Source organism: Chrysemys picta, chromosome 10 (genome assembly GCF_011386835.1).
Source record: "Chrysemys picta bellii isolate R12L10 chromosome 10, ASM1138683v2, whole genome shotgun sequence".
Classification (NCBI taxonomy): Eukaryota; Metazoa; Chordata; order Testudines; family Emydidae; genus Chrysemys; species Chrysemys picta.
Genome location: NC_088800.1, coordinates 35,301,974 through 35,325,582, shown reverse-complemented (window position 1 = coordinate 35,325,582; position 23,609 = coordinate 35,301,974). Strand labels below are relative to the sequence as shown.

General features: G+C 44.3%; 1 protein-coding gene across 2 annotated transcripts in view; it reads left to right on the top strand.

The window, feature by feature from the left end:
* SKIC8 (SKI8 subunit of superkiller complex) overlaps positions 1-23,609 on the top strand; it is a 114,738-nt gene that overhangs the window by 78,863 nt on the left and 12,266 nt on the right. Inside the window, exon 1 of one of the 2 annotated variants that reach the window (XM_005294495.5) lies at positions 21,668-21,870. The exons of the other annotated variant lie outside the window; for it this stretch is intronic. The gene's annotated coding sequence lies outside the window, so the exon portion shown is untranslated. Of the gene's footprint in view, positions 1-21,667; positions 21,871-23,609 lie in introns of those variants that run through there. 2 annotated transcript variants of the gene reach the window in all.

Below are 23,609 nucleotides of genomic sequence, written 5' to 3'. Positions count from 1 at the left end.
AAGTATAATTCCATCATCCCTGCAGAAGAAAGGTTGACAAAATGAGCCTTGGGTCAGATAGGAGAAGAAAATAAAACAAGACAGGGACCATCCCATTTTAATATCGCTGAATGCCAGCGGCATAAAATACTTGAGATGCAATGTGTCAAAAATGCAATTTTTCACCCCATATACTAGTCTGGTTTGCTTTTCTAGGAAGCCATTGATTCTTTGTCTTCTGGAACAATATTACCTAGATCAGCTCATTTCAGAACAGATGTGCCACTGCATCAGTATCTACTAAATTTCTCCATCATAAAATACAGGTGGGATGCTTCATCCACAAAATTCTCTGTCTCTCTAATTTTCTCTTTTCCCTAATTACACAATCATGTAATCCCAGGTGGAATAATATTACATTTCCCACGTAACTCTGATTTACTTGACAAAGCAGCATTCATATTTCCAACAATTTATTTAGAATGTCATGAAAACTGGCCAACTTTACATCATTTCCAGTAAGTGCATATCAAATTTCATAAAACACAAATCAAATTAATATATTTTCCCACCAATTTAAGAAGGTAGCCATTAGTGAATGAACTTCTAACACAGCCAGAATGGGGGAATATAGTTAAAGGGCAAAAATCAGAATGAGTAGGTGGTTATTTACCTATAGCACTTTCAACAGAGTCCAAGAACATGAGTCTTTTTGCATCACAAGATTCTACATGCACAGGTCTTTCACCCCATGTTACTAGAAAACTCACTCTTCAGCAACCACAATTATAAGTAAACTTTAATGATCTGTCATTTTTACACATCAGCTTGTGTGGAGAAGATAATGTTGAAAGTCTAATATAGACAGTACCAACAGAAACAGACCTTCATCAAAACGAAATGTGCAAACAATAAGAAAAACTAGCACAGCTCTCTCTCACCATGCAGAGACTCAGAACAATGCATTTCAGCTGCTACTCTAGAAAGATCCCAAATCATGGATTCTATGGAAATTTTTTTGTTCAGTAAAACTGCTACTTTCAATCATCTCTCAACATTTGTTTGCTACGCTGGGGCTACAATGACTGCTTCTAATTCACTTAATTGCACTTTTTTGAAACAGCTCTATCTTTATCATAAACAACTACTACTAGCAACTTCAAATAGGGTATTGCTGGGGTGAGGTGGAAAGGGGAGAGAACAAAGAATAATAAAACCAGCGTATAGGTCCAACAATACTCCACTTAGTTCTCTCTAGATCTGGCTTTGAATGTACAATGAAGCAGCTACAGAGAAATATTGCAATTCTCTCTAAACATAATCAAATAAACTCAAATTAATTTGTCTACCTGCTAATTTTCTGAACGAAGTTATTAGGAAACATGAGGAAATTGATGTGTTAGTAGTCAAGACTTCTATCCACTGGCTCTTTCCAATACACTTGATTCATAGCAGATGTTAATAAGTCGACACGTCTGTTCCTGTTACTTTGTTCTGAAAGAGTAGACTGGGCTGAGAACAGTCACATTGAGGTCATCTGGAGAGGATTTTTAAATATAATAATAGAGGGTGAGATTCTCCCACCCTCACTCACAGTGGGTAGTAAGTACCCAGTTCCTCAAGTATTCCCATTGAAATCAACAGGACTACTTGAGGAGTAACATACTACTTCATGTGAGTAAGAGAGGTGGAATCTAGCCCAGAATTATTAATTACTAATTATTATTATTATTATTTGTATTACCATAGGGCCTGTGAGCCCCAGTCATGAACAGGACCCCATTGTACTAGATGCTGTAAAAATACAGAAGCAAAAGATGGTCCCTGGCCAAAAGAGCTTGCAAGTATAAGACAAGAGACAGATACAGACAGATAGACGGGGAAGTACAAGGGAACAATCAGGGCCGGCTCTGGCTTTTTGGCTGCCCCAAGCAAAAAAAAAAAAAAACAAACGGGGCGGCCAGAACGGCAAAGCAAAAAAACAACAACCTGTGGCGCAGCCGGAGTGCGGGTGCAGGGGGACCGGCTTGGGGGGGGGGGAAGGGGAGGGAGCGGGCGGGAGAGAGAGAGAAGGGGGCGGCCAGGGCTACAGCAGGGGCGCTGCCACGCGGCCCCTCCCGCTGTGCCACCTCCTGCCGCAAGGGCTCTGCTCCGGTCAGCGGGGAGGGAAGGAAGAGGACTGCCCTCCAGGGCGCTCTGGTTCTCCACGCCGCCGCCCCCTACAGGGCGGCTGGAGCGGAACAACAACAACAACAACAACAACAAAAAAGCGCCCGTGCCGCCCTAGGATTGGGCAAAATGCCGCCTCCAACAATCTGCCGCCCCAAGCACCAGCTTGCTCAGCTGGTGCCTGGAGCCGGCCCTGGAAACAATGAAATAATATTGGTCACCATGATGGCTATGTATTGTTATTATTAAAAGGATTGAATACTGCAAGACATTAAAAGGGATAGAGAGAAAAGCCATTTGAAATCATGAAAAATCCGAAGACTTAATTAAACAATGAGCTGAATATTTAAGAAAACAGTAGACACAAAGAAAATACAGGGACAATCTTTCACCCATACATGAGGGAGCTAGTGGAAGGGTAAAAACAAATACTGTAGTAGAGGATTGTTCACAAGAGCTAGACCGCTATTGAAGAGCAAACAATATATTACTGTCTATAGCCATTAGTTAGATACCTAGATCAAGCTCCTGAGCTTCCTTTCAGCCAACAATGGTTCTTTCTTCCTAGATATGCTACGATTATACCTGGCACTTGTTGATAATGTGTATAGTCAATTGGTTGATCACACTCTGGTTCATTATGAAACATATTCAGAAGACCAAATAAAGTCAGCCAGGTTTATTAATATGGTACAGGAAGAGAGGTTCTAAACAATGCCAGTCTCCAAGGAGCTGTCCCATGCAGTGGTTACATTCACCTTACGCAGGTGAGTGCCTCAAGTTATATACTTTAGTTGGTAGTATTTATATGATGATTTTGCAAGTTGCATATCTCTTTACATGTCACTAAAATCCAACCCATGTTTTCCCCCAATTCTCTAACTTCTTGTTAGGGAATTCCTTTCTTCCTTCTCTTTGGTTTGAATATTAGCATTGCAGGTACGTCCAGGAAGGTACTTCCTAGCTTGTAGTACGACACAGAACAAATCTATCATGATGTTGACAAGTTTCCTCTCTGCTTATACCAAATAATTACTTCAGCAAATGCAAGGAGTTATGGGATACTTAGCATAAGTGAACAGTATTATGGAATAGGCCAGTTTAGGCTATATCATGATTACAGTATTTGTGCTTAATGTTACTGGACCTTAATGCATACTAATTTTATATATATTGCAGATAATACATATTATTAATATGATATATTTATATACTAGCCAGCATATATAATCAACACATTTATGAACCCAGTTGTGCACTTTCTAGTCTGGGAAGACACCTGCTAAAGCCAATGAGAATTTTGCGTAGGGTGCTGATCCTCTGACTGTATCAACCCACATGAATCCCATAGATTTCCACAGAATTAGGGGTTTTGTTAGAGGATCCCCCTTCAGGATCAGTGTGACGTAATGGGATACAGGATAGGCCCATGATCACACTTTGTGTCACAACATCCACATGAGATCTGTAAGTAAATACTATTTCCCCCTTTTTACACATAGGAAAATTGGGGCACTCAGAAAGTAAGGCAAAAATTTTCCAACCGGGGTGCCTAAAGTTAGGCTCTTTAATCCATAGATAGGCCCTAAATGAAAGTGCCCTGATTTTCAGAATGCTCAGCACTTGCAAATACTCTTGATGTTGAGGAACGCAGTGCCTTATAGATGATGCTCTGCACTTTTCAGCATCAGGCCCTAAAAAAAAAATCACATGTGGCAGCTCGTCCTCCAATTGCCATTAGCTAAAGAGCTAGCATGTCTGCATATATAAACCTCACATCATACGCTTAGAGCCCTTACATGAAAAGAACAAAAGATAGTGTAGTGCTAATCACCACACCTGCAACTGAAAACAGTTGTATGTAAAACAGATTGTAAATTCATGGTGCACAAATGTTATACTTGAAGCAAAGAGAAGAGAAGCTGATAGGCAGGCATCTCTATAGGGGCAGAGTTAAGATTATTTTGGTGCATCATCTGAAGTACAACTTTAATTCAGCATTCCTGGGTTTCCAATATTTGTAAGGAGGGGATAATTCCATTATTTTTGAAAGGTAACATGCACTCAAACCGCAAATAATGTGCATGCAACCTTAGCTTCACCTTAACACATTTGTTTGTGTTGGAATATATTACAATAATATTAATATTTTAAACATCTGAACTCTAAGATAAATAGCTCTCTGATTAGATCTCATTACATGGGCGATCTGTCTTCTCGGGTTGAGTCACTGCACTACTATGTTGGGATTGCTTCCGAGACTTTATTTTACTCGGCTTTCCAAGAACTCAGTTTGATTCCAGACTTCATCACTCAGGTATTTTTATTTGGCATATAGCAATGCTATGCTGAACTGATTAGACTTAAATGCAGGGCATAGATGCAGGATACATTACAGATCTAAAGTTACACAGAAACCCTCTCCATTTACATATGTTTACACATCTTACTGCATTTACTATACATTGCATTCTACATTTTAGGACTGATTTGGTTACTTTGTAGGAACCAATCCCTGTACAGCATACTCTGTCTATGCACTGTCGGTGTTTGACTTACTCTTTACTTCATTTTTACATTTCTGACTTATTTTGTCCATTTTATCTTGTTCTTTGTAAAAGGTTCCCTGGGTGTTAGTTCAGACATTCTGTCTTCTAGTTCACTGACCCATTTACCTAGTTAGCACAAACATTTTGTTTTCAGTCTGCTATCTATTTATCTCCTTAATCCTGTCTTCTAAAGTATAAAGCCTCCCCCATGTTTAATTATTCATCTCAAGCCAGGCCTACATGTCTCAATTACTGCATATAGAATATGGAATTCATTTTCCCCAGAGGAAGGGTACCATGGCCATTCCACTTAGGGCAGGGTTATGATAGGTTCTTGCCTGGGCCCATAAGGTGTGGGGGCCAAAAGTTTCCTGGTCTTGCCTGGCCTGCCCAAAGGCAGGGCACAATAATAGTCCCTCTGAGCAGGGATTGCTCACCACCTTGTTCCTCGACAAGCAAATTGCCTGAAAGGGGTTGGAGAGGATCAGGAAAGATGGGAGGCCATGACTCCAATACCCTCTATTCCAGCTTGTGGAGTGGGGGAAGTGTACCAGGACAGCAATCTGCACCATCCTAATGGATGGCAAAGAGTACACTCCTTCCCCACCCCCTCGCTATGTGTACAAAGCATCAAAGAGATATTTTTCTTGAGGCAAAATCTCTGTGTGTGCTCTCTGAGGTGGTGCTGCTACACCTTGCTCCCTATACCAGACTCTCTGCAAATTGCACAATCTATCCCCCACCATAGATGGAAAGGGAAAGAAGAAAGGGTAACATGGTAGCATGGAAGACAATACAAGCGAAGAGGTTGTATGTGCCTTGTATTGAGTGTAACAGTCTGAGAAGATCTGGATCCCCACATGGAAAGGGTATTTTTCCACCCTATCACAGTGCATCTCAGATCCCTATCCATCTCCCCCCTTCGCTTGTTGATTGCCTTGCAGATCCTACTTACAAGTCAAAATACAGTCCAATTATCTTTCCAGCATTTTGATGAGAAATCGCATTTGGAAAGATACAAGAATGCATTTTCCAAGAGATTTAATTCCTGTAAGGGAAAAGCCTCCTTTTTCCACTCGATGGAGAGAACTGTCACATTTCATTTCATTACCGAGTCTTAATGTGACATTACTTTATAAGGCAGCAGAAAATGACCCAATTCATATGAAAAACAACTTGGTCAGACACCCACATGAAACACAGGGAGAAAGTTTGCAATTCAAAACAGAACATCTTTGCTTGACAAGATTAGATTTTCTTTATGTGGATACAAGCTGTAAAATAAATACTCAGACTAATATTCTTTCCATTAATAAATGAGTTTCACCTATTTTCTCCAGCAGCGAATCTGGTCCTCAGATCCAACATCTTGGTCACTACAACTGATTAGGCCAAATCCTGAAGTGTATACTCAGTTTTTATTTGGTCTTTACCCAGGCAAGACTTTCAATGAATAAGGACTTCAGAATTTACCCCATTGTTAGTAGCACCTTTGCTTGCAGTTGCCTTAATATATTTTCATTAACAAAAGTAATTAATCTAGGTACTCTGCACCTATTGGACCAGAGTCTCATTTAATAAACCATTCTCAATCCTGAGTAACTCCAGGGATGTGAGAGCAGAATCTGGCCTCCTGTGTGTTGCACAGAAGAGCCCTTTGCAACTGCAGATTGCCAAGGGAAGTGGTTGGGGATGCTAAAGACAATGTACTTCCACAGCGGAACTAGACAAGGCTCACAATGTGCAAGGGAGGAGCAGTGGGCTGTTTGCTGCTCCTGTACTTCTAGGACCTGGAGGTAGGTGACTATGTGTTAGCTATACAGTACTCAAGGTCCTAAGCATACGTTAGGCAAGCCCCCTTTGTGTGTTAGCACCTTAACCTCAGAGCAAAGGCCTTCTATTGGGGCTCTGTTCCATTTCTCAGGAGAAGACCAGATATAAAAAGCAGCATAAGGAAATGAGAATTGACTGGTGTTTATTTCTTATGTTGGGAAATTTTTCTTTTTTTTTTTATTTTAAATCATTCCAATTCTAAACATGTGTTGGAAAAGCTGCTTTTCAAAATCTAAAGCTGCTGCACAAACCAAAGCTTACATACCAACTGTTGGACCATCAAGCTGCTAGGGCTGCGTTTTCCATTCTCTCTACTAATGTACAACAGGGCACCTTTAACACACCGAAATATAACAAATCATCTCTAAGAGCCAAACAGCCAAACTTTGTTGCCCTAAATCAAAACTCCAGGTGACTTCTGTGGGAGGCTCCCCTGAGTAGGGCTGGCAGAACCTGGTCCTATGTAAACTGCCAGCAATCCATAGTCATTTACGGCAAGTTCAGTAAAAGCTCATTCGATATGGAGTACACCCAGGCATGTCCCCTCAGATTGACTCTTCAGGGCTTGAGCAATCTTCTGCACTGAGAAACATGGATGTAGTTTTTATTAACTTCAGCTCCTGTTATTACAGCTCAGATCCAGCAAAGCACTTGGACACATGCTTAATAATCCCACTGACTTTTTAAGTGCTTTGCTGGATCAGGCTAACTCCTCTACATGCAGGTGTGCTGTTTTTTTCTGATAGTTTAAAAAGACAAAGCAAAAACACAAACAACAAACCCTACTTAATTCCAGCGTGCTCTTAATTTGAACGTCAGATAGTGGGCTGGTGCCTTTGCAAAAATCCCCACTTAGAATATCTGTCCTGGACTTCACTTCTCTTTCCATTGTTTTCATAATGAACATGTGAGTGTCAGAAATAGCAGCTTTCTCTTTTCTAACACTCGGTGGATATTGGCAAAAATCAGACCCTTAATTCGCCAACAAAATAGCAACAGTGGAAGCTGTATTGTAGCAGGGCTTCAATATTTTCCCTTCCATGTTGCCTAACTTTGCTCTGGTAGCTAAGTGGCTACAGTATAGCTTCCACCATTGCTACCACTGGTGGAGTTGCACCAGATGGAGTTGAAATATGTGGTTGGGGTTTCCATGGTATAGACAAAGGCTCTTCCCAAATTCATCTGATGATGTCATTTCAGGGATTGAGACATCTCTGTTATTTCCATGGCAACAGTGGCATCTCAAACACTGCACTGATACATCACAGAGGCGAAATTCAACATGTGCACTAAGGCTATGTCTATACTGCAATAAAAGAACTGCGGTGCCAAGTCTCAGAGCCTGGGTCTATTGATGGGCTTGTGGGGCTCTGGCAGTGGGTCTAGAAATAGCAGTGTAGACATTCTGGCTCAGACTGGTGCCTGGGCTCGGAAACCTGGCAAGAAGGGAGGGTCTCAGAGCCTGGGCTCCAGCTCGAGTGGGAACATCAACACTGCTATTTTTAGCTCCACAGTCCAGAAAGATTGAGTCAATTGACCTAGGCTTTGAGACTTGGCGCTGTGGGTTTTCTTTACAGCATAGATATACCCAGAGGGGCCAGCACAAGGGTTATGCACACCTTAAGATCTGTTTTGAATGTTTAAGTGGGACTTAGGTGGTGCCTAAGCCTTGTCCTGGCCCCTCTGCAAATAGGCAAATTTCACTCCAAGCAGTTAATTAGGAAGAAAGTAGCTTCTGTCTGAAGACTAATGTCTTGGGTATGGGACCAATCCTGCACTATTCATCAGGCACAGATCCTAATCTACTCATGGAGAGATTTGCAAATGTAAGGAGTTTAGGATCAGGCCACTGAAGTAGGGAATGAATTAAGGCTCGTAAACTGGGTTAATGACTTAGTGAACTTAGCAAAATTTGATGGTGGGGGCCTTAAAGGTTGCTCTTCATTTCCAATCTCAGAAGTTTTGGGGTCAATGAGTCACGCTTTTCATGCGGAACCAACACTGGCCTGATGTTTTTGATGACTTGCTCTTCCGTATCCCCAGGTGTCATTACAGAAATGTCCTGCATGACTTCTTTCCATCACTAAGTGCTGGGAAGCTGCGGCTGAGCTAACTGGGGTATGAATACAAACATGGTGTTAACATTCCCTAGCCTGCTCAGTGCAGCTACACAGACTCTTACATTTTTCTCTTCGAAATAACTTCTGAAGGTCACTAAGCCCAAGTAAAAAGCAACAGAGGGTCCTGTGGCACCTTTAAGACTAACAGAAGTATTGGAGCATAAGCTTTTGTGGGTAAAAACCTCACTTCTTCAGATGCAAGATGCACTTCTTGCATCTGAAAAAGTGAGTTTTTTACCCACGAAAGCTTATGCTCCAATACTTCTGTTAGTCTTAAAGGTGCCACAGGACCCTCTGTTGCTTTTTACAGATTCAGACTAACATGGCTGCCCCTCTGATACTTAAGCCCAAGTACTGTATTTGGGGATCCTGCTCATACCTTTCAAGCAGCAACATGGTAAGTATATTTAGTGGGTCTCTTAGGTACAAAAGCTACCTTACCCTAAGGCATCTTTGTTCTATCTAGACAGTGGAAGCACCAGTGCCCAAACCCCATGGTAAAAGCTGCCCTTAGGGCATTTTCAGCCCAACCAAAAGCAGAAAATGCTAATAACATTACAAGCTAGCCTGTTCCCATAGGTTTTCCTATGCTATTTTGTAGACCTGCATGTCCTATTAGGAGGACCGTCTGAACTTCTGAGTGTATACCCAAGCCAAACTCCAAATTTAGAGGTCTCCCACCACTAGTTTGGAATTCTCTGTGGCCACCCAATATACTAACTCAGACACTGCACTGTTTAGAAAATGAACTTTCCCATCAGAGCATTCACAGGACCAAATCCTGCCTTTGGATAAAACAGGAGGTGCAATGTTCATTGATGCCAAACTCTGGAGTGTCTTGTGCTGCTGGCAAGAGCTCTCCACTCACTAGGGCTAATCCAAAGCCCAATGAAGTCAGTGGCACTTTTTCCATTGACTTCAATAGGCTTTGGATCAGGCCCATACAGCGCAGGGACCCATGTACAAGAACTGCAATCTCTTTACATCTTCTCTCTCCCTAGCACACAGGGGTAGCCACCAACTGGCCCAAAACACATAAAGCCATCACTTTCTTCATGGTCAGGTATTTTATTAATTTTATAAACCTAAAAACAAACTGCAGTGGCCACCACGCTACTGGGGATGATTGAAATGATCCTGGCAAGAACTCACATTAGTGGGGACAAATGTACAACACACCAATATGCAGTATTTTAGGCACAGATTCAACACAGCGTTTAAACACGTGCTTGAGTCCCATTAAAATAAATAAGATGTAAGTGCATGCTTTGCTTCACCGGGATGGTTTGCTGAATCAGGGCTTTAAACAGTGCTTCCTATCTCCACAGCCAGAGAAGGATGGCATAGGCATGTACTAGTCCTGTAATAATATGTTTTGACGCAAGCACCTCATCTGAAGGCAGCTTAACATAATGGTAGGTCGATGTGCTGAGCTCAATCTTGTTCCTCAGCACATCGACATACCATTACGTTAAGCTGCCTTCAGATGAGGTGCTGTCCGGGAGCTTTGCCACCGACTTCAATGGGAACCAGAGCAGGCACTGCATTGGCATTTATCCTACACGGTAGCTCCTCTGTGCAAGTTTAATACTGTCAATAAAATTCACAAAGATGTGCAAGCCAGACAAACAAGCTGGAGAAGAATGAGCCTCTCTCACTTGGGGATGAGTACATGGAAGTGGTGGTTGCCCAATAAAGTTATCAAAGCAGACAGCATGAATGAGACAGTGTTGATGGAGACAAAAGTGGCATTGAAGGCTGCAATAATAAAGCAGTGCGGTGACACGGAGTTAAGTGGCAGAGAAACTGGCTGGTTGAGCCAAGTGTGTGTCCTTATATTCAGACTGCTAGCAACCTACAAAAATGGGCACTGGGTATTAAGGATCCCTAGAGTCTATTTACTCTAGAAATAACCCACGTGTTGGCACAAAATACTGAGTTTACCAAATAAAACTGGGAGGCTTTTGATAGTGGCTGAGCTAATTATTGCAGCCTATCTTTGCACTCACTGCCAGTCAGTGATGGGCTCTAATTGAGTTTTTCTACACAGATCTTGATGTATGGCACATGCTGTGTGTCTTGGGCTGCTGAAGAGCGAGGTACTCTGGGCGCTGCACACAGAGAGTCCACTGAAGTCAATGAGATGCCATGTTTGTGGGGTCAGATTCTGGCCCCCACCTCAGCTGCTTTATACAAGAGACATGATCACATGCATTAAGTCACCCTATTACAGGAGAGTGCTTTATGAAAGGGACTCCCCAAGTGGCACAGAGCTAGTGTAGCTGCTCTTATGCTAGGATCCGGACCCAGCATCCAGGAACTGTAAAGGTAGCAGAAAACTACTTTTGCCTTCCTTTCCATTCCTGCGCTGAGAGCAGCTTGGCCAGACAGAGAATCTGGCCCAGGGTGGTTACAGGACTGCCCCAGATCCAGTCTAGTGTTTTAAGCTGTATGCCTGCAGAGGTCAGGCAATAATTCTCTCTCTCTCTCTCCCTGCCCTCACCAGGACCCTACACATACAGGACCATGGGACCAGCCTGGCACAATGGTCCTGGGGGTAAGGTAATAGATTCACAGTAAAGACTGCTGGATTCTATCCCTATGTCTACCACTGACTGTGTCTGACTTCAGGCAACTCACTGAATCTCTTAGTTCCCCATGTGTAAAATGGGGATAATACTTTACCTCAGATGGGTGATGAGAAGACATCATGTAAGAAGCCAGCATACTACCTTCCGATACATGAAAGTTCCTTTAATGTCAATGCACATAAGACTCATCACAATGCGGGGATGTTTCATGATTAGTTTTGGATCACAGGCTCACATCTTGTGCCTTCTAAGAGCAAGTCACAGACACATTCCTGACATTTTCTTCTTCCAATACTAACAAATAAACACCAGATGTTTCTTTGAGAATTATTGCATTTTGCAGCAGTTCAGCATTTCAGGGCTAGGGTAGGGTGACCAGATGTCCCGTTTTTAAAGGGACAGTTCTGTTTTTTGGGACTTTTTCTTATATAGGTGCCTATTACCCCTCACCACCGTCCCATTTTTTCACAGTTGCTATCTGGTCACACTAGGCTAGGGGAATATTTTAAAAACCTTCTCCAAACCCCTTCTGCAAAAGTGGCTTTAAGTGAGAACAAAACCAAGTACACCCCCCACAAGAAAGGACCATTCCTATCAAAAGCAATGAACAATGGAGGGAAGGTAAGAACAGAGGAAGTCTCCTTCCAGAAACCAATACTGGAAGGAGAGAGAAGCTGGGGAGAGAATGTTAGCCGGGCTTAGTTATCAGTAAGCACAGACTAATAGCTGGAAAGTATCTCACAAAGGAGAATGCTGCTCTTGGTACTTTTTGATCCTCTTCCAAAACAATTCAGCTCTTAAAGGCTCCCTGTGACCTACAAAGGCCATTAAACAAGAGAATGAAAGGCTTGCACTTCTGTCTGACCCTTTTGTTCTCCCTGTAGGAAATATTGGGGATGTGGATGCTTCCACTGGAGGATGGAGTTTAGTTTCTAGGATTTATTTGTTTAATTAACTGTTTTATTTTCCTCTTTTCTTCCCAGGCCAAGCTGTTCAGTCACTCCAATTCCACTGCCCACATCAGTCCCTCTGATGGAAGGGACTCTACAGGCCAAGTTCTTCTCAGAGACACACCCCATGCAACTACACTGCAGCAGGATTGCACACAAAGCCAGTCAGAGAATGATTTGTCCCAAGTGCCAAATACTGTGTTATTGTCGTCATCATTAGACACAGCTATCAATTTGTAGAGGAGAATGCTGGGGGGCGGGGGGAGGCAAAATGGGGAGAGAGGGGTAGAACAAAACTGTATCCAGCCCCAAATTCCTGGGTTCAGGGGTCCAAATATTTCATGCCTTCCCAGACAGTGTTCCCATCTCAATATAGTTTTCTGATATTATCATTTGCTAAGTATATTACAAAATGCTCTTCGTGGAGCTTCAGAACTTCTGGATAGTGGCATCCTATCATAATAAACCTTACTAATATTTTCCTTCCCCTGCCTCAGTTCCACCATCATATGGGCATAATGGTATGAAAAGTGCTTTGAGATCTGCTGATGAAAAACATCATGTAAGAGTTAAGTAGTATTATTATTGTCTTGCTTCTGCCAGTCTCAGCCTCTGGGAGGTTCATTTTCTTTTTCATTGCTGTCTGCCCTATGTACTTGTAACTGCTTATTGATTGAATGGGAGGCAGGATTTGTCCACTGGCTGGAATCCCAATTCAGTAATCACTACAAAAAACCCAAACATATGCTTAAAGTTAAACACATGCATAAGTGCTTTGTTCAATCAGGGCCTAGAGCAGGAGACTGAGAAAAAAGACTCCTAGATTCTACTCTTGGTGCTGTCACTGACTCAGTTTGTGACCCTAGGTATATCTCAAGCTTGATGGGCCTCAGTTTTCCCAATCTGTAAAATGGGGATAATGATACTTCCCTACCTCACAGGGTGAGGAGGCTGCATTGACATTTGTAATGTTGTTCCAGATTCGTGGAGGAAAGGTTTCTATTATATCATACTCCTGTTTGGCTGTGCCAGAACTTGAAATCGGAGAGCGAGAATGGCTGTGGTTTCAAATCAGATCCTCTAGTATTCCATAATGTTTTTTATGACTGGACCAGGCACCACCATATGGAAGGTGTAGCAGCTTTGGCTAGTTTTAATGGTCTTGTGGGTAATCACAAGGTTGGGAAAAAGTAAGAGATGGGCTCAAAGCAAAACCCTAGTTCTGAACCTGCTTGAGCTTTAGAAAACTTCAGATCTGAATCTGGCTGCCAACTTTGTAGAAAAATCCTATAATAAAATAGCCTGGGAATTTTGAATGGACAAGGAGGGAGGGAGAAGAGTACAAGAGAAAAATGTAGAGGAAGGAAGACAAAAAAAGTGAGCAGAGAAAGAAACAGGAAGCAAAGCCGCAGAAAAATTGAGGTTATTTTACCTCATGTCTGTCCCAACCAGCACATTTCAAAAGAGGAGCCATGGCTGGAGATTATGTCTGCATCCACAAAAATCTTCCTATTATTTTCATTTCCCTTGCTTCCCAAGTGTGTTGCAGTGCTGCTGGCTTTATGCTTATACTGCACTTGTCAAGAAAGACACACGCTCTCTGCGTGACTATCCAGTCCTTAGATGAGACTTGCATGAAAGGGATAGATACCACTGAAATGAATGAGAAAGCAGTGCTAAATGTTGCCTCAATTCATTCCCAAGATGACAGCTCCTTACCCAGCAGGCGTGGGTTCCCTGGGGGCACATCAGGCAACTCCAGCAGAGGACTCTTTCCACCTGCCACAACTGGTCACAGTCTGCTTCTCCACTGCCAGAACACTGACAGTCTCGGAGTGATTAATGTTTCATTGTGAGGGCTGCATATGTGCTACCAGGGACAGACTGAAATAATCTTGATAGTGCTGCCCCACAATGGGCAGCTGGTATAAATCTGCACTGTTTCTAAACATTGCCGTGGTTCCAGGGCTGGCTCCAGGCACCAGCTTAACAAGCAGGTGCTTGGGGCGGCCACAGGAGGGGGGCGGCACCTGCGGCAATTCGGGGGCGGCAGGTCCCTCACACCCTCTAGGAGCGAAGGACCTGCCGCTGAACTGCCACAGCCAATCGCGGCTTTTTTTTTTTTTTTTTTTTTTGCAGCCGCCGATCACGATTTTTTTTTTTTTGCTTGGGGTGGCAGAAATGTTGGAGCCAGCCCTGCGTGGCTACAGGTGCTACAGTTTCTGTCAATGGCCCCTTTCTGGTACGCCAAGCCCTCTCTAGGTAGGGAAATTGAACTTGAAACTGCTGGAATAGTTCATTGATTTTCATTGTCCAAGCTGACAGGAATGCAAGAAAGCTCACTTCACTCTGCTCATGTGTCATATCCTTTCTCGGCCCCGACCTTTTCTGTCTTATCTATTTAGATTCTAAGCTCTTCAGGGCAGGGATTGTCTGCTGCTCTATTTGTACAGAACCTAGCACAATGGGATCCTGTCCTAAACTGGTCCTTAGGCAATACTATAACAACATGATTAATAATAATAGTAATAAAACAAAACTCATACAAAATGAAAATGAAATGGGATTTTAACATATTTAAGGTGTTATCCACATAGGTTAAAATTGTTTATCTACAACAAAAAACATTTTTTATTTAGTGTCCCTTTATGGCTGCTACTTTAACATCAGGGCTTCCTGCATCCAGGTTATTTTCCCCACCTGGGCTGCGTAAGGGGAAGGAGCAGAGCAGCAGCTCCTGATGCTTGCCTCACAGCACATCCAAGGTGGGGAAAGTGACCTGGATGTATGGAGCGCTTGGTGTTGCTCCTCGCTCCCTTCTTTACAGCCCCCTAGGGGGGTGCAGAGGAATGTTGGGATGTGTGTGCGTGAGCAGTATCTGTATATCAGCACTGCTACTCCCCTCCCACCAGGAGGAAGCAGGGAGAAATCCGGCACCCCCACCACGCGGCACTCCCCTGCCAGCCGGGAGCAGTTTGACTCTACACCAGCAGTGCGCACCTTTGCGCTGCCGCACAGCGCCCCCTTGACCATGGCTCCCCGGGGCAGTTGGCTGGGTGGCCCACCCCTAAGGCCGGCCTTGCTCATCCCATTTACTCTCCACTGTATCTCTATTATGGGCTACACATTCACACAACCCACCACTCACTCTTCCTGGCCCACAGACTATCCTCTAGTTCACCTGCCCATTATTACCAATATAGCTCACATTTTGCCTTTTGCATAAGAACCAGACTTGGGCCTGCCCAATCTCAGTTTCTGGTGCTGGTCAAGATGCTGTAGAGCTCCCCCTAGTGGTGAATATATATATAGCAAGTTACAGGGTATTCTTAAAAAGAACATGAGTACTTGTGGCACCTTAGATACTAACAAATTTATTCTTATGCACTGTTCTTTGCATTTGTTAATACAACTTGTTCTAGTTCTGTGTGTCACACAGACATACCTACCTACCTCACACTGCAGGTCTCCCCACGGAAACCTAGAGGATGCCCCAAAGCTCACAACATATTTTACACACGTAGCCCAAAACCAAAACTGTTCCCTAGCTACGCTCCTATGACCAGAATTTTCAGAAGAGCTGTGCTCCTATTAAGGCACCAAAATAAACAGCCAAAATTTCAAAACATTTCAGCACTTTGGGTGCAGAGCTCCTTTGAAAATCTGGTCCTTATTTTTAGGTGCCTTAGTGGGCCCAGAGCTGATCTGAAAATCTGGTCCCCACTGTGCACCTGAAAATTTGCCCCTATCTGGACCAGATTCCCCACTCTATCCTTCATATTCACCATCCTGATAAACCAGAGAGACTGTGCCTTCCCGATACAAATCACATCCGCACTTCCATCCAACCTACACGGAGCTTCAAGCGCTACGTATATCGTTCAGTAAACCCCTTCACTAAACTAATTATTTACTATGGAGGAGAGAAAGGAGTTGACATGTCAGCTGAGTGGCTCTGCAGGGGCTGAGTTTGAATCCTGCGCACTTCAGCCAACCCGCAGAGCTGAAACTCCTGATTATCGAACCTGCTGATTTTATAAAGATTTCAGATACCTCCAAGACCTTAATAAATCAAAGTTATCTGCACATTTGTCATCTGATAAAGGCTAGGTAGGTAATTGTGATTGTTGCGCCTGTGTGGCGAAGAACTGCACATATCCTATTGTTTTTGTCTCCTTGTCTTCCTCAGCCCCAACATGCTTGTTTGTTTCAGCTATCTTTATGTCTTGTTTTCCAGAAAGTAAGAGCTTTTGGCCAGAGGCTGCCATTTGCTATGTTTGTACAGCACCTAGCACAATAGACCACAATCTATGGGGCCTCAATGTGACAATATACATGTTGAATAACAATTATAATAATATGTTTAAATGCTTTGGGTTTTTCCACTGTAACATTCCTTTAAAAATCGGCAGTTGAACACTCTGACAGTCCTAAATTATTATCCTCACTAGATTCAAAATAAATATCCATCCAATCACAGAACACATAGGTGCTCAGGAATAAAGATAAAACAGATGTAAAAATACCTCCAAACTCTGATATTAAAATCACCACCTCTCAACAGACAGTTATAGCTGCAGATCAAATACATGACACATTTTGCTTCAGATTATCCCCTGATGCACCAATACATCCTCTAATCAGCTTTCACTTTAATGATAGAGAAAGGATATCTGTATCAAAAAAGATATAAGAAACATCCCACGATCTCACTCCATGTGTACAGGGGAACACTAACAAACATTTGAAGAGGTAAGATTTCTTGTGTGTAAAGTGAATACCTACAGTAGGTTGGTAGTTTTCTGTATGATGAAACATATCTGGAGAGATTAGAAGCATCTGACTCCTGAGCATTATATTTTGATTCTGCATAACAATTGCAAAACCCAGTCCTGGTCATTTAGACAAAGGATAGTAACAGGGTATTTTAAATGGATGATTTCTCAGATAGGAGAATCCAGGTTAGAAGAATAGAGCTATCCACTGCTCTGACTTTAGGAATACTAGATGAAATTAAGATTTCCAGTAGATTTATTCAGTATCTGCTGAAGAGGAAATAAGCCTTCATTAAGGATACCTAGTCAGGGGCACCATTTCAGATTGGGGGGTGGGGGTGGAGGGCAACTTTAACCATGATTCCAGAGGCTACTTGGGCACCTGAAAACTCTCTTGTTTTTTTACAGATAATAACGTAGGTACAGTGCTCCTGTCAGATAATAATTTCTAATTCCTATATAAAGAAAGAAAATTAAATAAATATTAGACCCACTCAGCTCTATTACTAACATGTTCTGACCTCTTGTGTCAATTCACTTAAGGGACACTGGTTAGGTTTAAAAATGTAATGTATATTCCTACTTTGTTACTAACTCTTGAATACAACAATTGAAACAATTGTAGAAAATCTAGATTACTTCTATCACTTTTTTGCAGTTCATCAAGCTGGGAATAGATCATTTAACTTTTAGAAACATCCTACTAGGGCAAGGCCCCGTGAGTTTATACTGCACCTGCCTGGGGCTTTAGGGGTGTTCTCTCACTACAAATAATGGACTAGAAACTGACTTTAAACAGGAGTGAAACTGACACTTTCAAGTCACTTTCATAGTATTGCCAACCCCAAATGTAAAATAAATCATGAATCAGGCTCACCAAAATCATGAGATTATGTAAAAATAATAGATTTGGTGTGGTTTTTTTATTTACATTCTGCTTTTTGAGCCTTTAAGGTGCACTGGGATCACATTTTGAAACTTTCTCCACAGCCACAAGGGCTAGAAACTTCATTTTTCTTTAAGGATGAAGGCTGAAATCATCACATATCCACTTGACTCCAGGAGCTGGGGCTTTAAGGAAACAATAATTATCATGTATATGTATCAGAGGGGTAGCCGTGTTAGTCAGGATCTGTAAAAAGCAACAAAGAGTCCTGTGGCACCTTATAGACTAACAGACATATTGGAGCTTAGGCTTTCATGGGTGACCAAGTGGGTATTCACCCACGAAAGCTTATGCTCCAATACGTCTTGTTAGTCTATAAGGTGCCACAGGACTCTTTGTTAATAATTATCATGAGACTCATGACAAAATCATGAGAGTTGGTAACACTGCTTTCACTTCTGTTTAAAGGCTAGTTACTTTCCAGAAGGGTCTTAAACACAACACTACAGTGATTGAGTTGCAGTTTTCACAGGAGAGTATTTTAAACCAAATACCAAGAAAATTCCACGTTTTAAAGTTGGGGAGAAAAATTGAGACTTCTGAGGTATATCAGGGCCACTGCAGGCAGGAAAGGAAAATAAACAGGCACAGGAGCTCTGGGCAGCTCTTGCACTTGGAAGAAAGTTGGAGGGTCAAATCTTCTAGTCCTTAATCAAGTAAAACTTCTATTGCCATCAGCTCCTGCAGCCACGGATATTAACATCACAGTGAACATGTGATAACATGTGTGGTCAATAACTATAGGAGGTGGCACCTCCTCCTCTTTGTTTTTGTGGTTACAGACTAACACGGCTACCCCTTTGATACTATATACTCCATACTTAAATATCTGAGCCATCTTATCCCGAAAAAAGAACAGAAGTACTTGTGGCACCTTAGAGACTAAGTACTCCTATTCTTTTTGCGGATACAGATTAACATGGCTGCTACTCTGAAACCTATCTTATCCAGAGTTACACATCTTATATGCATTGGCTAAGAGACTACATTTCCTGGCATATTCTGAACAGTGCTGAGCACACAGATGATGCCCAGTGAATAATACAAATCATGACAATAATTGTTGACTTTATGGACTCTGTGGATGCAATTTCTGTTCTGGAATTGGTCTGAGTACAGCTGAAACCCTAAGAATTTCATGTATAATCATATCTGATATTCGTATGATGCTTTCTCATTCCTTCCTTTTCTCAAACTCGAAACAAAAAATGACAAAACAAAATCATTTTCAGTTAAAATCACACAGCAGGCATTGCTGTACAACCCAGCCTGGGGCAGAACCTGCCACCCATTGGCAGTTAAGTGCTCTCCTCTCATCTGACTCTCTCATTATCTTTCTTTCTTCATCCTTCCTCTTCATCCTCTGTGCTGCTTTTCATACTGCCAACCATGACATCCTTCCCAAACACCTGGGACCAATTCCTGGAATCTGAGAGAACTGGTCTTCTTGGTTTTGCTCCCATCTGAGTCCTCTTTTTCGCAGCATGCAGCAGAAAGGCTGGTCCAGTGGATAAGGGGCTAGCCCTGAGAGACGTCGGGTCCTTCTCCCCCCACCCCATGGACTTCTTGCATGACCTTAGGGAAGATTTTCAAATGTTTTTAGGCACCCATAGATGCAGCTAGGCATCTAGTGGGGTTTACAAAGCACCTAACCTTCTAGGTGCTTTTGAAAATCCCACTAGGTGCCTAAATACCTTTGAAAATCTGTGCCTTGCATGGTGACAGGTTTCAGAGTGGTAGCCATGTTAGTCTGTATCAGTTGTTTTTGAAAATCTGGCCTTTAGTCTGTGTGTCCTTCAGTGCCCCATCTATACAATGGGGATAATAGCACTGCTCTATCTCACCGAGGGGCTGTGATGTGTGGCGCTCAGATACTACGGTGATGGGGCCATATAAGTACCACAGGTAAAGTGGGAATTTCTCTATACTACTGCTATCCCTTCCCTGGGTTTTGGCCTCTTCTTTTCAGATACCCTTGGATCAGAGGGCTTAGCTGTATTTCTTCTGAGTCCCCTGCCTCCTCTCTTCAACATGCCCTCTCCCCCAGGGATTCCTGTTTTTCTAGATTCTTTTATTGCAGTATTGTGTTGGGGGACAAATGCAAAGGTCCTGCCTCTGTTTTTACTTTGCTTACTCAGGCAAAATTTGACAAGTAAAGACTGATTATAAATTGCAGAATGCTATTGAATCTTATCCAGGGGTTTTAACTTAATGTCCCAGTATAAGTTAATTTGGACAGTTTTTCCAGAATCTTAACACATGGGTGAGAGTTAGTAAACAACATTTGGAAATGATCCAGCTTGTTAGAAAGAGTAGCATACCTCTTCTGTATGATCATAGATGGTTACCAAGGAAACTTCCTCTTCCTTCAGTAAAGTTAAAGAAGCTACAGTATTTTCCTTGGAGAAGCTGTCAGGTGCATGATCCCACTACTAGAACATTTAAAAGAGTATGTGGAGTCTTTATAGGATGAACAGATGTCCCAATTTTATAGGGACAGTCCGATTTTGGGGTCTTTTTCTTATATAAGCTCCTATTACCCACCACCCCCTGTCCCGATTTTTCACACTTGGTGTCTGGTTGCCCTAAGTCTCTACTGCACAGAGTAATCAAGGGCAAGAATGACAGGTTTCAGAGTAGCAGCCACGTTAGTCTGTATCCGCAAAAAGAACAGGAGTACTTGTGGCACCTTAGAGACTAACAAATTTATTAGAGCATAAGCTTTCGTGGGCTACAGCCCACTTCTTCGGATGCAGAAATTTCTGGACAAGTTCCTCCCCAACTCTGATCTTCACTACTTCTCCCTAACCATGACAAAAGGCAGCCAGGTACAACTCACAGCCAGCAACTCCCCAAACTGCCGAGTCAGCCTTTCAAGAAGCCACTCCCAAATCCCGCCAATTATGTCCTAATGAGGTTTAATTTTTGCTACTGTTTATTATTAACAAAAATAATTAGTTACTTTATTTGGAGCCCAAAATGTGCTAAGGGCTTTATGGTCAAATATGAGGGCAAGGTCCCTGCCCCAAGGAAGTTACAATCTCATTGGCAATATTTCAGTGGAGAATGGGGGAAGGGACGTGGCGCGCAGCAAGCGCCTAAGCAGTTAGGTTCAGCAGGAGTCTGGGTAGTACCACCGGTTTCACTATCATTTTTTGAAGAGAGTGATTAGGCCTCATTGAAGAAATGTTTCGCCTGGGAACTTACTTGACCAAGGAAAAGGTGGAAGCCAGGCCAGGGAGGGGTTCCAGGAACGGGGCAGCCATAGAGGCAGGTGCAGAGAGAGCGGTGGGACGGCGGCAGCTAGCTAAGGGAGCGGTGAATGGCTGGAGGGAGCTTGGCAGGCACTATGTGGGCAAGAGGCCAGGAGCAGGCGTCTAGGTGTGAAGTGGAGGCAAGGGGCTGGGATTGGTGAGAAGCTGGATGTGGCTGGGGAGGATTTTCACGGCAGCATTTTGGCTAGACTAAGGAGGGGCAGAGGTGACGGGACTTTCCTGACTGGCCACAGCCCCGCATGGACCTGGCTGGGCCTGTGCGCAGAGGCACTCGCCTGGCACCCTGGATGCCCACCCACTGCGCCCTGCGGGCCAGGCCAGCGCCGCCTGGCTGCCACGCGGCCCCGGGCTCGGGGGAGTCACACTAGGGGCGATCAGGGCCCCTGCGCTGCTCTTCGAAAGGAGAGAGACGAGGCGAAGAGGGGCCAGCGGGGGCGGCGCGGCGGGTAGCCGCCGAGGCAGGTGGAGGGAGGCTCAAGGGGCCTTCTCAGCTACAAGGTGGCACCACAACGCTCTGGCCCCAGCTCCGCCTTCCTCTATGATCACTGCGGGGAGACAGGCCCTGAAGTCGGACGCTCCAGCCTTTCTCTCTATGGTAAGAAACCTCATCATAGGGCGCCGGCGTCGCTGGTGCTGGTTGGGTGGCGGCGAGTTCGCGTGGGAGGAGCAGGAGCGGCGCCCAGGTAAGAGATGCGGGGCCCCGAGGGGGTGGGGGCAGGGTCTTGGGGCGGGCGTGGCGCCAGCTGGGGTGTTAACTGGTGCGGGAGAGGGGAGCTGCCGCCGCGGAAGGGGGGTGCTGGGGGGCTGCCGGGGACCCAGGGACGGGCGCTAGGGTGGGGCCCTCAGGCGGTTTCCGGGGAGGTGCAGGATGTCCAGGGTCCCATGTCCTCCGTTCCTCTTGGGCAGTGCCCACCAGCCTGCTGTTGCTCCCGCCCCCAGGATCCCAGTAACTGGCCTGGCCCAGACTGGTCCGTTCCTCCGTGCAGTTGGCAGCGCTCTGCGTAGTGGGTGTCACTTCCCCCCGTGTAGTTAGCCAGTTCCCCCTCTTTGCGTGAACCTTTCACCCAGCCAGAGGGGAGAGAAGCATTTTTTAACAATCAGGAAAACATGATTATCAAACCCAGAGAAGTGGCTGGGGGGCCCAGGGTAGGTGTAGAACTTGAAAGTGTTTTAAGCTTGCTTTTAAAAATCAGCTTTTTCAAGTTTCTCTGCCCTGAAGTGTTTACAGTCTAAGGCAGGGGTGGGCAAACTACGGCCCGGGGACCACATCTGGTCCTTAAGTCATTTTAATCCGGCCCTTGAGCTCCCGCTGGGGAGCAGGGTCGGGGCTTGACCCGCTCCGTGTGTGCTGTGGCTCTGCGCGGTTCCTGGAAGCAGCGGCATGTCCCCCTTCCAGATCCTACAGGTAGGGCAGCCAGGGGGCTCCATATGCTGCCCCTGCCCCAGGTGCCAGCTCTGCAGCTCCCATTGGCCAGGAACCGCAGCCAATGGGAGCTGCAGGGGCGGCACCTGCGGACGGGGCAGCATGCAGAGCTGCCTAGCCGAGCCTCCGCATAGGAGCGGAGAGGAGACATGCTGCTGCTTCTGGTTGTTGCTTGAAGTAAGCACAACCCAAAGCCTGCACCTGTGGTCCCCTCTGGTGCCACAACCCCCTGCCCTAGCCCTGATCCCCTTCCTGCCCTTTGAGCCCCTTGGTTCTAGCCTAGAGCACCCTCCTGCACCCCCAACCCCTCATCCACAGCCCCATCCCAGAGCCTGAATCCCCAGCTGGAGCCCTTGTCCCCGCACCTCAACCCCCTCCCCCAGTCCAGACCCTCCCACAACCTGAACTCATTTCTGGCCCCACTCCAGAGCCCTCACCCCCTCCTGCACCCCAACCCCCAATTTTGTGAGCATTCATGGCCCGCTATACAATTTCTATACCCAGATGTGGCCCTTGGGCCAAAATGTTTGCCCACCCTGATCTAAGGCCTCAATCTTGGAATGAGCTCCAAATGGGTTGACCCTCATTCCCATAGGATGCATATTGCAGGATCCATTGTCCTGGTCCCATGAACCTGTACAAAGTCCAGTTGATTTAATTGGGATGCCATACAAGTGGAGAGGTATATGGTACTGGATCCTGATGCAGGACTGTGGCCTTGGAAAAATAGTATCTCACTGCATATCAGAACATGATATGATTACTAGAGGCTTCTTATTGCTGAAACTACTTTATATGCCATTGTTTGAATACCAAGTAGGTCTCAGTGGCAAGTCTTGCTTTGGAAGGTTAAATAGTACTTCTGCCATTTTAGTTTGTTCTTGTTGTGGTAAACCTGGGGGAAGAAAGGGGAAGGGTAAACTGTCTTGTGAAGATTTATTTGTATTCGTATTAGGACTATCAATTAATTGCAGTTAACTCACGCTATTTACTCAAAAA